We start from the raw sequence: 19,391 nt of genomic DNA, 5'->3' as shown, positions 1-19,391 counted from the left end.
GGCCGGACAGTGAGGGAGTAGTGGCTCACCGTGTCTGGATGGATGAAACTCTCCGTGCTTCCGCTGTCGAACAGGCAGGTCGTGGCGTGGCCATTTACTTTGATGTCCATCATGGACTTGGACAGTTGATGCGGGCGAGCTTGGTCCAGTGTGACGGAGGCTAGTGTATGGCTGAGCGAGCTGCTGTAGTGTGCGGGTGAGGCGGTGGTCGGGTCTGGAGACAAGGTGGCGGTCGAGTGTGGTGGACAAAATGGCGGCGCCCACGAGGTTGAATAAAATGGCGGAGGAGATTGCCGCCCCCACAACTCACATGAGGCACTGCTGGCGTCGGTGGCCTTGATCAAAGATGACCGCCCCCACGACTCACACGAGGGGATACTGGCATCTGTGGCCTTGATGAAAGATGGGCGCCCCCACAACTCGCATGAGGCACTGCTAGCATCTGTGGCTCTCACCCTGCAGGCCTTAGCGAAGTGGCCTTTCTTGTGGCAATCGGAGCAAGTCGCGTTTCTTGCAGGGCAGCGCGTCCTCGTGTGTTTCGTCTGGCCACAGAAGAAGCAGCCGGCGGACCGATCGCGGGGCTCTGATGTTGCAGCCGGTACCGGGGGGTGGCTGTCCCGATCGGTTCTGGGACGCCGATGCTGAGGTAGGTCCCAGAGGCGGCGGTGCGAGGGGTATTGCGGCCGGGGTCGGGCCGGAGTCCCAGGGTCGCGCAGCACAGTACCTGGAATACGCCTCGAGGTCCCGATGGGCCACTTCCAGAGAGAGAGCGAGGGTTTCAGTTGTATTCAGGTCGAGGTCCTTTGATTCGAGCAGTCTTTGCCGTGAGTAGTCGGACCGAAGGCCTTTCACGAAGGCATCGTGGATATTCACTTCAGTATTTTCTGCAGACGTTACAGATTTAAAGTCACAGTCCCTGCCGAGTGTTTGTAGCGCCCGTAAAAATTCATCTACAGGCTCTCCTGGCTGTTGCGAGCGGGATCTTAGGAGATGTCTGGCATACATAGAGTTTACTGGGCTCCGGTACTGCTCTTTCAGCAGGTTGAGGGCGTCCTCGTATGTAGTAAGGTCCTGGATGAGTGCAAATACTTTAGGGCTCACTTGGGCGGTCAGAACTCTTAGTTTGGATCCCGGAGGCACGCCGGATTCTCCCAGGTAGGATTCGAAACAGCCCAGCCAGTGTTTGAAGTCGAGGGCTGAGTTCGCTGCCTGTGGGTTTAGATCCAGGTACGGCGGTCGGAGGGCTCGCAGCCAGGCCGGCTGCTGTGGCTGTTGTAGCTGGCCGTTTGGCTGGTCGTTTGGCTGCTCTGATCCACTCATTTCAAAATTTAGCCAATAAAATTGATATACCTATCAATTCATCGAATGAAAAGCGACGAGTTAAGATAGTAACTATAGGTTTTTATTGGCTAAATAACAGCGCCCACCCTCGTGGGTGATCGGGTCCAACAATGAGGAATTCCAGCCAGTCGACCAGCTTTATACCTGGGCAAGCAGGCGGAGTCATGGGCGGAGTCAGCTGTGGTCAGCCCAGGTATAACAGCGTGACAAGAGGTGACCTTGTGTAGTGATACAACAGTGTAAACAGTGATAACCATAGTGTAACGATAGTGAACGATAAAAGTGGTTTACCACACTGCCATTACCACAAATCAACCTTCCAGTGCTAAACCCAAATCCAGCTTCCCGCACTCTCCCCAAATCAACCTTCCCGCACTATCCCCAAATCCACTATCCCACACTAACCCCAAATCCACCTTCCTGCCATAACCCAAATCCATCTTCCCGCACTAAACTCAGATCCACATTCCTGCCCTAAACCCCAATCCACATTCCCGAACTAACCCCAAATCCACCTTCTCGCACTATCCCAAAATCCACCATACCGCACTATCCACAAATCCACCTTCCCACACTTAGCCCAAATCCATCTTACCGCACTAACCCTAAATCCATCTTACCGCACTAACCACAAATCAACCTTCCCGCATTAACCTCAAATCCACCTTCCCACACTGTTCCCAAATCCACATGCCCGCACTAACCCCAAAACCAACTTCCTGCACCAAAACCAAATCCAACTTCCAGCTCTAACCCCAAATCCACCTTCCCGCACTATCCCCAAATCCAACTTCCAGCACAAACCCCAAATCCACCTTCCCGCAGTATCCCAAAATCCACCTTGCCGCACTCTCCCCAAATCAACCTTCCCGCACTATCCCCAAATCCACTATCCCACACTAACCCCAAATCCACCAACCTGCCATAACCCACATCCACCTTCCCGCACTATCCCAAAATCCACCTTCCCACACTCTCCCCAAATCAACCTTCCCGCACTATCCCCAAATCCACTATCCCACACTAACCCCAAATCCAACTGCCAGGCAAAATCCAAACCCATCTTCCCGCACACACCCAAATCCACTTTCCCGCACATAACCTAAATCCACATTCCCGCACTAACCTCAAATCCACCGTCTCGCACTATCCCAAAACCCACCATATTGCACTCACCCCAAATCCATCTTCCCACACTAACCCTGAATCCATCTTCTGGCACTAACCCCATATCCATCTTCCCGCATTAACCCCAAACCCACCTTCCCGCACAATCCCCGAATCCACATATCTGCACTAGCCCCAAATCCAATGCCCTGCACTAAACCAAAATCCAACATCCAGCACTAGCACCAAATCCACCATCCAGCACGAACCCCAAATCCACCTTCCGCACTAACCAGAAATCCACCTTCCCACACTAAATCCAAATCCAACTTCCAGCACTAAACCCAAATCCACCTTCCTGCACTAACCCCAAATCTACATTCCCGCACTAACCCCGAATCAAACTTCCCGCACGAACCACAAATCCACCTTGCCGCAATAAACACAAACCCACCTTGCCACAGTAACCCCAAATCCACCTTCACGCCGTAACCCCAAATCCAACTTCCCGCACTAAACACAAATCCACCTTCCAGCACTAAACACAAAACCACATCCCAGCAGCAAACACAAATCCACTTTCCTGCACTAACCCTAAATCCAACTTCCAGCAATAACTCCAAATCCACCTTCTCGCAGTAACCCCAAATCCACCTTCCAGCACTATCCCCAAATCCAACTTCCCACACTAACCCCAAATCCACCTTCCTGCACTAACCCCAAATCCAACTTCCCGCACTAACCCCAAATCCAACATCCCGCACTAACCCCAAATCCACTTTCCCTCACTAACCCCAAATCCACCTTCCCGCACTAACCCCAAATCCAACATCCCGCAGTAACCCCAAATCCACTTTCCCTCACTAAACCCGAATCCACATTCATGCACTATCCCCATATCCACATACCCGCACAAACCCCAAATCCATCTTTCCGCACTAACTCCAAACCCACATTCCCGCACTAACTCCAAATCCTCCTTCCCGCATTTTCCCCAAATCCACTTTCCCGCAATATCCCCAAATTCACCTTCCCACACTATCTCCAAATCCACCTTCCCGCACTATTCCCAGATCAACCTTCCCGCACTAACCCCAAATCCACCTTCCCGTAATAACGCCAAATCCACCTTCCCGCACTATCCCCAAATCCATCTTCCTGCCATTACCACAAATCAACCTTCCAGTGCTAAACCCAAATCCACCTTCCCGCACTCTCACCAAATCAACTTTCCCGCACTTTCCCCAAATCCACTGTCCCACACTAACCCCAAATCCACCTTCCTGCCATAACCCAAATCCATCTTCCCGCACTAAACTCAAATCCACATTCCTGCCCTAAACCCCAATCCACATTCCCGCACTAACCCCAAATCCACCTTCTCGCACTATCCCAAAATCCACCATACCGCACTATCCACAAATCCACCTTCCCACACTAACCCCAAATCCATCTACCCGCACTACCCTAAATCCATCTTACTGCACTAACCACAAATCAATCTTCCCGCATTAACCTCAACTACACCTTCCCACACTGTTCCCAAATACACATGCCCGCACTAACCTCAAAACCAACTTCCTGCACCAAAACCAAATCCAACTTCCAGCACTAACACCAAATCCACCTTCCTGCAATAACACCAAATCCACCTTCCAGCATGAACCCCAAATCCACCTTCCCAAACTAACCCAAATCAACCTTCCTGCTCTGACCCCAAATCCACCTTCCCGCACTATCCCCAAATCCAACTTCTGGCACTAACCCCAAATCCACCTTCCTGCACTAACCACAAATTGACCTTCCCGCACTAACACCAAATCCACTTTCCCACACTAACCCCAAATCCACCTTCCCACACTTTCCACAAATCCACCTTCCCGCACTAACCCCACATCTACCTTTCTGCACTAACACCAAATCCAACTTCATGCTCTTATGCCAATCCACCATCCGCACTTTCCCCAAATCACCCTTCCCGAACTATCCCCAATACCACTATCCCAAACTAACCCCAAATCCACATTTCTGCCATCACCCAAATCCATCTTCCCGCACTAAAACCAAATCCACATTCCCGCAGTAAACCCAAATCCACCTTCCCACACTAACCCCAAATCCACCTTCCCGAAATATCTCCAAATCCACCTTCCAGAGCGAACCCCAAATCCACCTTCCCGCGCTAACCCCAAATCCATCTACCTGCACTAACCCCAAATCCATCTTCCTGCACTAGACCCAAATCCACCTTCCAGCATTAACACCAAATCCACCTTCCCGCAATAACCTCAAATCCATCTTCCAGCGCAAACCCCAAATCCACTTTCACGCACTAACCACAAATCCATCTTCCCGCACTAAACCTGAAACCATCTTCCCGCACTAAACTTGAAACCACCTTCCTGCATTAACCCCAAATCCACCTTCCCGCACTATCCCCGAATCCACATTCCCACAGTAACCCCAAATCCACCTTCACGCCATAACCTCAAATCCACCTTCCCGCACTTACTCCAAATCAACCTTCCTGCACTAACCCCAAATCCATCTTCCTTCACTAACCCTAATTCCATCTTACCGCATTAACCCCAAATCTACCTTCCCACACTGTTCCCAAATCCACATTCCCGCACTAACCCCAAATCCAACTTCCTGCACTAAAACCAAATCCACCTTCCAGCACTAACACCAAATCCACCTTCCCACAATAACCCCAAATCCACCTTCCAGCTCGAACCCCAAATCCATCTTCCCGCACTCAGCCCCAATCCACCGTCCAGCACTATTCCCAAACCCACCTTCCCGCAGTAACACCAAATCCACCTTCACAAACTAACCACAAATCAACCATCCTGCTCTAACCCCAAATCCATCTTCCCGCACTATATCCAAATCCAACTTATGGCACTAACCCCAAAACCACCTTCCCGCACTAACCCCAATCCACCTTCCCACATTCATTCGAAATCTACCTTCCCACACTAACCCCAAATCCACCTTCCCGCACTATCACCAAAACCACCTTCCCGCACTAACCCCAATCCACCTTCCCACATTAACTCCAAATCCACCTTCCCACACTAACCCCAAATCCACCTTCCCACATTAACCCCAAATCCACCTTCCCGCACTACCCCCGAATCCACCTTCCCACAGTAACCCCAAATCCACCTTCACGCCATAACCTCAAATCCACCTTCCCGCTAACCCCAAATCCATCTACCCGCACTAAACCTGAATCCATCTTCTGGCACTAACCCCAAATTCAACTTCCCGCGCTAACCCCAAATCCATCTACCCGCACTAAACCTGAATCCATCTTCTGGCACTAACACCAAATCCACCTTCCTGCATTAACCCCATATCCACCTTCCCGCACTATCCCCGATTCCACATACACGCTCTAACCCCAAATGCAACTTCCTGCACTAAACCCAAATCCACCTTCCAGCACTGACACCAAATCCAGCTTCCCGCAATAACACCAAATCCACCTTCCTGAATTAACCGCATATCCACCTTCCTGCACTATCCCCAAATCCACCTTCCCGCACTAACCACAAATCCAACTTCCCGCAGTAAACACAAATCCACCTTCCAGCACTAACCCCAAATCCACCTTCCCGCACTAACCCCAAATCAACTTTCCCGCATTAACCCCAAATCAAACTTCCCGCACTAACCACAAATCCACCTTGCCGCAATAATCCCAAATCCACCTTCCCAGAGTAACCCCAAATCCACCTTCACGCCATAACCCCAAATCCACATTCCCGCACTAACCCCAAATCAACCTTACCACATCAACCCCAAATCCACCTTCCCGCACTGTTCACAAATCCACATTCCCGCACTAACCCCAAATCCAACTTCCTGCACTAAAACCAAATCCACCTTCCAGCTCGAACCACAAATCCATCTTCCCGCACTAAACCCAAATCAATCTTCTCGCACTAACAACAAATCCACGTTCCCACAATAACCCCAAATCCACCTTCCCGCAGTAACCCCAAATCCACCTTCCCGCAGTAACCCCAAATCCACCTTCCCAAACTAACCCCAAATCAACCATCCTATTCTAACCCAATATCCACCTTCCCGCACTATCGCCAAATCCATCTTATGGCACTAACGCCAAAACCACCTTCCCGCACTAACCCCAATCCACCTTCCCTCATTAACTCCAATCCACCTTCCCACACTAACCCCAAATCCACCTTCCCGCATTATCCCCAAATCCACCTTCCAGCGCAAACCCCAAATCCACCTTCCAGCGCAAACCCCAAATCCACCTTCCCGCGCTAACCACAAATCCATCTTCCCACACTAAACCTGAAACCATCTTCTGGCATTAACCCCAAATCCACCTTCCTGCATTAACCCCAAATCCACCTTCCCGCACTACCCCCGAATCCACCTTCCCACAGTAGCCCCAAATCCACCTTCACGCCATAACCTCAAAACCACCTTCCCGCACTAACCCCAAATCAACCTTCCTGCACTATCCCCAAATCCATCTTGCTGCACTAACCCTAAATCCATCTTCCCGCACTAACCCCAAAACAGCCTTACCGCATTAACCACAAATCCACATTCCCACACTGTTCCCAAATCCACATTCCCGCACTAACCCCAAATCCAACTTCCTGCACTAAAACCAAATCCACCTTCCCGCACTAACCCCAATCCACCTTCCCACATTAACTCCAAATCCACCTTCCCACACTAACCCCAAATCCACCTTCCCGCACTTTCACCAAATCCACCTTCCCGCAGTAACCCCAATCCAACTTCCCACATTAACTCCAAATCCACCTTCCCACACTAACCCCAAATCCACCTTCCCGCATTAACCCCAAATCCACCTTCCCGCACTATGCCCGAATCGACGTTCCCACAGTAACCCCAATCCACCTTCCCACATTAACTCCAAATCCACCTTCCCACACTAACCCCAAATCCACCTTCACGCCATAACCTCAAATCCACATTCTTGCACTAACCCCAAATCCACCTTCCAGCACTAAACCCAAATCCACATCCCAGCACTAAACAAAAATCCACCTTCCTGCGCTAACCCCAAATCCAACTTCCAGCAATAACTCCAAATCCACCTTCTCGCACTAACCCCAAATGCAGCTTCCAGCACTGTCCCCAAATCCACCTTCCCGCACTAACACCAAATCCACCTTCCCACACGAACCCCAAATCCACCTTACTGCACTATCCCTAAAAACCACCTTCCCGCACGAACCCCAATCCACCTTCCCACACTAAGCCCAAATCCACCTTCCTGCACTAACCCCAAATCCACCTTACTGCACTATCCACAAATGCACCTTCCCGCACAATCCTCTCATCCACTTTCCCGCATTAACCGCAGATCCTCCTTCCAGCACTAATCCCAAATCCACTTTCCGGCGCTAACCCCAATTCCACTTTCACGCACTAACCTCAAATCCACCTTACCGCACTATCCACAAATCAACCTTCCCGCACTATCCCCAAATCCACCTACCCACACTAACCCCAAATCCACCTTCCCGTACTATCCCCAAATCCGCCTTCCCGCACTAACCACAAATCCACCTTCCCGCACTATCCCAAAATCCACCTTCCCGCACTAACGCCAAATCCACCTTCCCGCACTATCCCCAAACCCACCTTCCTGCCATTACCACAATCAACCTTCCAGTGCTAAACCCAAATCCACCTTCCCGCACTAACCAAAAATCCACCTTCCCACACTAAATCCAAATCCATCTTCCAGCACTAAACCCAAATCCACATTCCTGCACTAACCCCAAATCACCTTCCCGCACTAACCCCGAATCAATCTTCCTGCACTAACCACAAATCCACCTTGCAGCAATAATTCAAACCCACCTTCACACAGTAACCACAAATCCACCTTCACGCCGTAACCCCAAATCCAACTTCCAGCACTAACCAAAAATCCACCTTCCAGTACTAAACCCAAATCCACATCCCAGCAGTAAACACAAATCCACTTTCCTGCACTAACCCCAAATCCAACATCTAGCAATAACTCCAAATCCACCTTCTCGCACTAACCCCAAATCCACCTTCCAGCTCTATCCCCAAATCCAACTTCCCGCACTAACCCCAAATCCAGCTTCCCGCACTAACCTAAAATCCACCTTCCCGCACGAACCCCAAATCCAAATACCCGCACTAACCCCAAATCCACTTTCCGCACTAACACCAAATCCACCTTCCCGCACTAACCCCAATTCCACCTTCTCGCACTAACCCCAAATCCACCTTACCACACTATCCACAAATCAACCTTCCTGCACTAACCCAAATTAAACTTCCCGCACTAACCCCGAATCCACATTCCCGCACTATCCCCATATCCACATACCTGCACAAACCCCAAATCCATCTTCCCGCACTAACTCCAAACCCACATTCCCACACTAACTCCAAATCCACCTTTCCGCACTTTCCCCAAATCCACATTCCCGCACTATCCCCAAATTCAACGTCCCACACTATCTCTAAATCCACCTTCCCGCACTTCCCAGATCCACCTTCCCACACGAACCCCAAATCCACCATCCCGCAATAACGCCAAATCCACCTTCCCGCACTCTCCCCAAATCCATCTTCCTGACATTACCACAAATCAACCTTCCAGTGCTAAACCCAAATCCACCTTCCCGCACTCTCCCCAAATCAAGCTTCCCGCACTATCCCCAAATCCAGTATCCCACACTAACCCCAAATCCACCTTCCTGCCATAACCCAAATCCATCTTCCCGCAATAAACTCAAATCCACATTCCTGCCCTAAACCCCAATCCACATTCCCAAACTAACCCCAAATCCATCTTCTCGCACTCTCCCAAAATCCACCATACCGCACAATCCACAAATCCACCTTCCCACACTAACCCCATATCCATCTTCCCGCACTAACCCTAAATCCATCTTACCGCGCTAACCACAAATCAACCTTCCCGCATTAACCTCAAATCCACCTTCCCACACTGTTCCCAAATCCACATGCCCGCACTAACCCCAAAACCAATTTCCTGCACCAAATCCAAATCCAACTTCCAGCACTAACACCAAATCCACCTTCCCGGAATAACCCCAAATCCACCATCCAGCACGAACCCCAAATGCACCTTCCCGCACTATCCCTAAATCCACCTTCCCGCAGTAACCCCAAATCCACCTTCCCAAGCTAACCCCAAATCAACCTTCCTGCTCTAACGCCAAATCCACCTTCCCGCACTATCCCCAAATCCAACTTCCAGCACTAACCCCAAATCCACATTCCCACACTAGCCCCAAATTCACCTTCCCACACTAACTCCAAATCCACCTTCCCGCACTAACACCAAATCCACCTTCCCACACTATCCCCAAATCCACCTTCCCGCACTAACCCCACATCTACCTTTCTGCACTAACACCAAATCCACCTTCATGCTCTTATGCCAATCCACCGTCCGCACTATCCCGAAATCAACCTTCCCGCACTATCCCCAAATCCACTATCCCAAACTAACCTCAAATCCACATTTCTGCCAGTACCCAAATCCATCTTCCCGCACTAAAACCAAATCCACTTTCCCGCAGTAAACCCAAATCCACATTCCCATACTAACCCCAAATCCACCTTCCCGAAATAACCCCAAAACCACCTTCCAGTGCGAACCCCAAATCCACCTTCCCGCTAACCCCAAATCCATCTTCCCGCACAAAAACCAAATCAACTTTCCCGCAGTAAACCCAAATCCACATTCCCACACTAACCCCAAATCCACTTTCTCGAAATAACCCCAAATCCACCTTCCCGCGCTAACCCCAAATCCATCTACCCGCACTAAACCTGAATCCATTTTCTGGCACTAACCCCAATTCTACCTTCCTGCATTAACCCCAAATCCAATTTCATGCACTAAACCCAAATCCACCTTCCAGCACTGACACCAAACCCAGCTTCCCGCAATAACACCAAATGTACCTTCCCGCACTAACTCCAAATCAACTTTCCCGCATTAACCCCAAATCAAACTCCTTACACTAACCACTAATCCACCTTGCCGCAATAATCCCAAATCCACCTTCCCACAGTAACTCCAAATCCACCTTCACGTGATAACCCCAAATGCACCTTCCCGCACTAACCCCAAATCAACCTTCCTGCACTAACCCCAAATCGATATTCCCGCACTAACCCTAAATCTTTCTTCCCGCACTAACCCCAAAACAAGCTTATCGCATTCACCCCAAATCCACCTTCCCGCACTGTACCCAAATCCACATTCCCGCACTAACCCCAAATCCAACTTCCTGCACTAAAAACAAATCCACCTTCCAGCACTAACACAAAATCCACCTTCCCGCAATAACCCAAAATCCACCTTCCAGGTCGAACCCCAAATCCATCTTCCCGCACTAAGCCCCAATCCACCTTCCAGCACTAACCCCCAATCCAGCTTCCCCCACTAACCCCAATTCCAGCTTCCAGCACTAACCACAAATCAACCTTCCCGCACTAAACCCAAATCAATCTTTTCGCACTAACCACAAATCCACGTTCCCACAATAACCCCAAATCCACCATCCCGCACTAACCACAAATGCACCTTCCCGCACTATCCCCAAATCCACCTTCCCGCAGTAACCCAAAATCAACCTTCCCAAACTAACCCCAAATCAACCTTCCTACTCTAACACCAAATCCACCTTCCTGCACTATACCCAAATCCAACTTATGGCACTAACCCCAAAACCACCTTCCCGCACTAACCCCAATCCACCTTCCCACATTAAACCCAAATCCACCTTCCCACACTAACCCCAAATCCACCTTCCCGCACTATCCCCAAATCCACCTTCCCTCACTAACCCCACATCCACCATGCTGCAATAACCCCAAATGCACCTTCATGCTCTTATGCCAATCCACCTTCCGCACTATCCCCAAATCAACCTTCCCGCACTATCCCTAAGTCCACTATCCCAAACTAACCCCAAATCCACCTTCCTGCCATAACCCAAATCCATCTACCCGCACTAAACCCAAATCCACTTTCCCGCAGTAAAACCAAATCCACATTCCCACACTAACCCCAAATCCACCTTCCCGCATTAAAACCGAATCCACATACCCACACTAACCCTAAATCTTTCTTCCCGCACTAACCCCAAAACAAGCTTATCGCATTCACCCCAAATCCACCTTCCCACACTGTTCCCAAATCCACATGCCCGCACTAACCCCAAAACCAATTTCCTGCACCAAATCCAAATACAACTTCCAGCACTAACACCAAATCCACCTTCCCGGAATAACCCCAAATCCACCATCCAGCACGAACCCCAAATGCACCTTCCCGCACTATTCCTAAATCCACCTTCCCGCAGTAACCCCAAATCCACCTTCCCAAGCTAACCCCAAATCAACCTTCCTGCTCTAACGCCAAATCCACCTTCCCGCACTATCCCCAAATCCAACTTCCAGCACTAACCCCAAATCCACATTCCCACACTAGCCCCAAATTCACCTTCCCACACTAACTCCAAATCCACCTTCCCGCACTAACACCAAATCCACCTTCCCACACTATCCCCAAATCCACCTTCCCGCACTAACCCCACATCTACCTTTCTGCACTAACACCAAATCCACCTTCATGCTCTTATGCCAATCCACCGTCCGCACTATCCCGAAATCAACCTTCCCGCACTATCCCCAAATCCACTATCCCAAACTAACCCCAAATCCACATTTCTGCCATTACCCAAATCCATCTTCCCGCACTAAAACCAAATCCACTTTCCCGCAGTAAACCCAAATCCACATTCCCACACTAACCCCAAATCCACCTTCCCGAAATAACCCCAAAACCACCTTCCAGTGCGAACCCCAAATCCACCTTCCCGCTAACCCCAAATCCATCTTCCCGCACTTAAACCAAATCAACTTTCCCGCAGTAAACCCAAATCCACATTCCCACACTAACCCCAAATCCACCTTCTCGAAATAACCCCAAATCCACCTTCCCGCGCTAACCCCAAATCCATCTACCCGCACTAAACCTGAATCCATTTTCTGGCACTAACCCCAATTCTACCTTCCTGCATTAACCCCAAATCCAACTTCCTGCACTAAACCCAAATCCACCTTCCAGCACTGACACCAAACCCAGCTTCCCGCAATAACACCAAATGTACCTTCCCGCACAAACTCCAAATCAACTTTCCCGCATTAACCCCAAATCAAACTCCTTACACTAACCACAAATCCACCTTCCCAAGCTAACCCCAAATCAACCTTCCTGCTCTAACGCCAAATCCACCTTCCCGCACTATCCCCAAATCCAACTTCCAGCACTAACCCCAAATCCACATTCCCACACTAGCCCCAAATTCACCTTCCCACACTAACTCCAAATCCACCTTCCCGCACTAACACCAAATCCACCTTCCCACACTATCCCCAAATCCACCTTCCCGCACTAACCCCACATCTACCTTTCTGCACTAACACCAAATCCACCTTCATGCTCTTATGCCAATCCACCGTCCGCACTATCCCGAAATCAACCTTCCCGCACTATCCCCAAATCCACTATCCCAAACTAACCCCAAATCCACATTTCTGCCATTACCCAAATCCATCTTCCCGCACTAAAACCAAATCCACTTTCCCGCAGTAAACCCAAATCCACATTCCCACACTAACCCCAAATCCACCTTCCCGAAATAACCCCAAAACCACCTTCCAGTGCGAACCCCAAATCCACCTTCCCGCTAACCCCAAATCCATCTTCCCGCACTTAAACCAAATCAACTTTCCCGCAGTAAACCCAAATCCACATTCCCACACTAACCCCAAATCCACCTTCTCGAAATAACCCCAAATCCACCTTCCCGCGCTAACCCCAAATCCATCTACCCGCACTAAACCTGAATCCATTTTCTGGCACTAACCCCAATTCTACCTTCCTGCATTAACCCCAAATCCAACTTCCTGCACTAAACCCAAATCCACCTTCCAGCACTGACACCAAACCCAGCTTCCCGCAATAACACCAAATGTACCTTCCCGCACAAACTCCAAATCAACTTTCCCGCATTAACCCCAAATCAAACTCCTTACACTAACCACAAATCCACCTTGCCGCAATAATCCCAAATCCACCTTCCCACAGTAACTCCAAATCCACCTTCACGCGATAACCCCAAATGCACCTTCCCGCACTAACCCCAAATCAACCTTCCTGCACTAACCCCAAATCGATATTCCCGCACTAACCCTAAATCTTTCTTCCCGCACTAACCCCAAAACAAGCTTATCGCATTCACCCCAAATCCACCTTCCCGCACTGTACCCAAATCCACATTCCCGCACTAACCCCAAATCCAACTTCCTGCACTAAAACCAAATCCACCTTCCAGCACTAACACAAAATCCACCTTCCCGCAATAACACAAAATCCACCTTCCAGCTCGAACCCCAAATCCATCTTCCCGCACTAAGCCCCAATCCACCTTCCAGCACTAACCCCCAATCCAGCTTCCCCCACTAACCCCAATTCCAGCTTCCAGCACTAACCACAAATCAACCTTCCCGCACTAAACCCAAATCAATCTTCTCGCACTAACCACAAATCCACGTTCCCGCAATAACCCCAAATCCACCATCCCGCACTAACCACAAATGCACCTTCCCGCACTATCCCCAAATCCACCTTCCCGCAGTAACCCAAAATCAACCTTCCCAAACTAACCCCAAATCAACCTTCCTACTCTAACCCCAAATCCACCTTCCTGCACTATACCCAAATCCAACTTATGGCACTAACCCCAAAACCACCTTCCCGCACTAACCCCAATCCACCTTCCCACATTAAACCCAAATCCACCTTCCCACACTAACCCCAAATCCACCTTCCCGCACTATCCCCAAATCCACCTTCCCTCACTAACCCCACATCCACCATGCTGCAATAACCCCAAATGCACCTTCATGCTCTTACGCCAATCCACCTTCCGCACTATCCCCAAATCAACCTTCCCGCACTATCCCTAAGTCCACTATCCCATTCTAACCCCAAATCCACCTTCCTGCCATAACTCAAATCCATCTACCCGCACTAAACCCAAATCCACTTTCCCGCAGTAAAACCAAATCCACATTCCCACACTAACCCCAAATCCACCTTCCCGCATTAACACCGAATCCACATACCCACACTAACCCCAAATCGATCTTCCTGCACTAAACCCAAATCCACCTTCCAGCATTAACACCAAATCCACCTTCCCGCAATAACCCCAAATCCACCTTCCAGCGAGAAGCCCAAATGCACGTTCCCGCACTAACCACAAATCCATCTTCCCAAAGTAACCCCAAATCCACCTTCACGCCATGAACCCAAATCCACATTCTCACACTAACTCCAAATCCACCTTCCAGCACTAACCCCAAATCAAGATTCCAGCAATAACTCCAAATCCACCTTCTCACACTAACCCCAAATCCAGCTTCCAGCAGTATCCCCAAATCCACCATCCCGCACTAACCCCAAATCCACCTTCCTGCACGAACCCCAAATCAACCTTGCTGCGCTATCCACAAATGCACCTTCCCGCACAATCCCCTCATCCACTTTCCCACACTAACCCCAAATCCATCTTCCCGCACTAACCCCAAATCCACTTTCCTGCACTAACCTCAAATCCACCTTACCGCACCATCCACCAATCCAGCTTCCCACACTAACCCCAAATCCACCTTCCCGTACTATCCCCAAATCCGCCTTCCCGCACTAACCCCAAATCCACCTTCCCGCACTATCCCAAAACCCACCTTCCCGCACTCTCCCCAAATCAACCTTCCCGCATTATCCCCAAATCCACTATCCCACACTAACCCCAAATCCACCTGCCTGCCATAACCCAAATCCATCTTCCCGCGCACACCCTAATCCACTTTCCCGCACAAAACCCAAATCCACATTCTCGCACTAACCTCAAATCCACCGTCTCGCACGATCCCAAAATCCACCATACCGCACTCACCCCAAATCCATCTTCCCACACTAACCCTGAATCCATTTTCTGGCACTAACCCCAAATCCATCTTCCCGCATTAACCCCAAATCTACCTTCCCACACAATCCCCGAATCCACACAACTGCACTAACACCAAATCCAACGTCCTGCACGAAACACAAATCCACCTTCCAGCACTAACACAAAATCCACCTTCCCGCACTAACCAGAAATCCACCTTCCCACAATAAATCCATATCCAACTTCCAGCACTAAACCCAAATCCACCTTCCTGCACTAACCCCAAATCAACCTTCCCGCACTAACCCCGAATCAAACTTCCCGCACTACCCACAAATCCACTTTGCCGCAATAATCCCTAACCCACCTTCCCACAGTAACCCCAAATCCACCTTCATGCCGTAACCCCAAATCCAACTTCCCGCACTAAACACAAATCCACCTTCCTGCACTAACCCCAAATCCACCTTACTGCACTATCCCGAAAACCACCTTCCCGCACTAACCCCAATCCACCTTCCCACATTAACTCCAAATCCACCTTCCCACACTAACCCCAAATCCAACTTCACGCCATAACCTCAAATCCACATTCTTGCACTAACCCCAAATCCACCTTCCAGCACTAAACCCAAATCCACATCCCAGCACTAAACAAAAATCCACCTACCTGCGCTAACCCCAAATCCAACTTCCAGCAATAACTCCAAATCCACCTTCTCGCACTAACCCCAAATCCACCTTCCAGCACTATCCCCAAATCCACCTTCCCGCACTAACCCCAAATCCACCTTCCCGCACTAACCCCAAATCCACCTTACTGCACTATCCACAAATGCACCTTCCCGCACAATCCCCTCATCCACTTTCCCGCACTAACCCCAAATCCACCTTCCCGCACTAATCCCAAATCCACTTTCCTGCGCAAACTCCAATTCCACCTTCACGCACAAACCTCAAATCCACCTTACCGCACTATCCACAAATCAACCTTCCCGCACTATCCCCAAATCCACCTACCCACACTAACCCCAAATCCACCTTACCGCACTATCCACAAATCAACCTTCCCGCACTAACCAACAATCCACCTACCCACACTAACCCCAAATCCACCTTCCCGTACTATCCCCAAAGCCGCCTTCCCGCACTAACCACAAATCCACCTTCCTGCACTATCCCAAAATCCACCTTCCCGCACTAACGCCAAATCCACCTTCCTGCACTATCCCCAAATCTACCTTCCTGCCATTATCACAAATCAACCTTCCAGTGCTAAACCCAAATCCATCTTCCCGCACTAACCAAAAATCCACCTTCCCACACTTAATCCAAATCCATCTTCCAGCACTAAACCCAAATCCACATTCCTGCACTAACCCCAAATCACCTTCCCGCCCTAACCCCGAATCAATCTTCCTGCACTAACCACAAATCCACCTTGCAGCAATAATTCAAACCCATCTTCCCAAAGTAATCACAAATCCACCTTCACGCCGTAACCCCAAATTCAACTTCCCGCACTAACCACAAATCCACCTTCCAGCACTAAACCCAAATCCACATCCCAGTAGTAAACACAAATCCACTTTCCTGCACTAACCCCAAATCCAACATCTAGCAATAACTCCAAATCCACCTTCTCGCACTAACCCCAAATCCACCTTCCAGCACTATCCCCAAATCCAGCTTCCCGCACTAACCCCAAATCCAGCTTCCCGCACTAACCTAAAATCCACCTTCCCGCACTAACCCCAAATCCAACTACCCGCACTAACCCCAAATCCACTTTCCCGCACTAACACCAAACCCACCTTCCCACAACAACCCCAATCCCACCTTCCCGCACTAACCCCAAATCCACCTTACCGCACTATCCACAAATCAAGCTTCCTGCACAAACCCAAATTAAACTTCCCGCACTAACCCCGAATCCACATTCCCGCACTATCCCCATATCCACATACCCACACAAACCCCAAATCCATCTTCCCGCACTAACTCCAAACCCACATTCCCACACTAACTCCAAATCCACCTTTCCGCACTTTCCCCAAATCCACATTCCCGCACTATCCCCAAATTCAACGTCCCACACTATCTCCAAATCCACCTTCCCGCACTATTCCCAGATCCACCTTCCTGCACGAACCCCAAATCTACCATCCCGCAATAACGCCAAATCCACCTTCCCGCACTCTCCCCAAATCCACCTTCCTGCCATTACCACAAATCAACCTTCCAGTGCTAAACCCAAATCCACCTTCCCGCACTCTCCCCAAATCAAGTTTCCCGCACTATCCCCAAATCCAGTATCCCACACTAACCCCAAATCCACCTTCCTGCCATAACCCAAATCCATCTTCCCGCACTAAACTCAAATCCACATTCCTGCCCTAAACCCCAATACACATTCCCAAACTAACCACAAATCCATCTTCTCGCACTCTCCCAAAATCCACCATACCGCACTATCCACAAATCCACCTTCCCACACTAACCCCATATCCATCTTCCCGCACTAACCCTAAATCCATCTTACCGCACTAACCACAAATCAACCTTCCCGCATTAACCTCAAATCCACCTTCCCACACTGTTCCCAAATCCACATGCCCGCACTAACCCCAAAACCAACTTCCTGCACCAAATCCAAATCCAACTTCCAGCACTAACACCAAATCCACCTTCCCGGAATAACCCCAAATCCACCTTCCAGCACAAACCCCAAATGCACCTTCCCGCACTATCCCCAAATCCAACTTCCCGCAGTAACCCCAAATCCACCTTCCCAAGCTAACCCCAAATCAACCTTCCTGCTCTAACCCCAAATCCACCTTCCCGCACTATCCCCAAATCCAACTTCTGGCACTAACCCCAAATTCACATTCCCACACTAGCCCCAAATTCACCTTCCCACACTAACTCCAAATCTACCTTCCCGCACTAACACCAAATCCACCTTCCCACACTATCCCCAAATCCACCTTCCCACACTAACCCCACATCTACCTTTCTGCACTAACATCAAATCCACCTTCATGCTCTTATGCCAATCCACCATCCGCACTATCCTGAAATCAACCTTCCCACACTATCCCCAAATCCACTATCCCAAACTAACCCCAAATCCACATTTCTGCCATCACCCAAGTCCATCTTCCCGCACTAAATCCAAATCCACTTTCCCGCAGTAAACCCAAATCCACATTCCCACACGAACCCCAAATCCACCTTCTCGAAATAACCCCAAATCCACCTTCCAGCGCGAACACCAAATCCAACTTCCCGCTAACCCCAAATCCATCTACCCGCACTAAACCTGAATCCATTTTCTGGCACTAACCCCAATTCCACCTTCCTGCATTAACCCTATATCCAACTTCCTGCACTAAACCCAAATCCACCTTCCAGCACTGACACCAAATCCAGCTTCCCGCAATAACACCAAATCTACCTTCCAGCACGAACTCCAAATCAACTTTCCCGCATTAACCGCAAATCAAACTTCCCGCACTAACCACAAATCCACCTTGCAGCAATAATCGCAAATCCACCTTCCCACAGTAACTCCAAATCCACTTTCACGCGATAACCCCAAATGCACCTTCCCGCACTAACCCCAAATCAACCTTCCTGCACTAACCCCAAATCGATATTCCCGCACTAACCCTAAATCTTTCTTCCCGCACTAACCCCAAAACAAGCTTATCGCATTAACCCCAAATCCACCTTCCCGCACTGTTCCCAAATCCACATTCCCGCAATAACCCCAAATCCAACTTCCTGCACTAAAACCAAATCCACCTTCCAGCACTAACACAAAATCCACCTTCCCGCAATAACCCCAAATCCACCTTCCAGCTCGAACCCCAAATC

This window comes from Somniosus microcephalus, unplaced genomic scaffold (genome assembly GCF_052327205.1).
Source record: "Somniosus microcephalus isolate GS21.2 unplaced genomic scaffold, FLI_Smic_1.0 unresolved_chr5, whole genome shotgun sequence".
Lineage (NCBI taxonomy): Eukaryota > Metazoa > Chordata > Chondrichthyes > Squaliformes > Somniosidae > Somniosus > Somniosus microcephalus.
Note: the sequence above shows the minus strand (reverse complement) of the source record.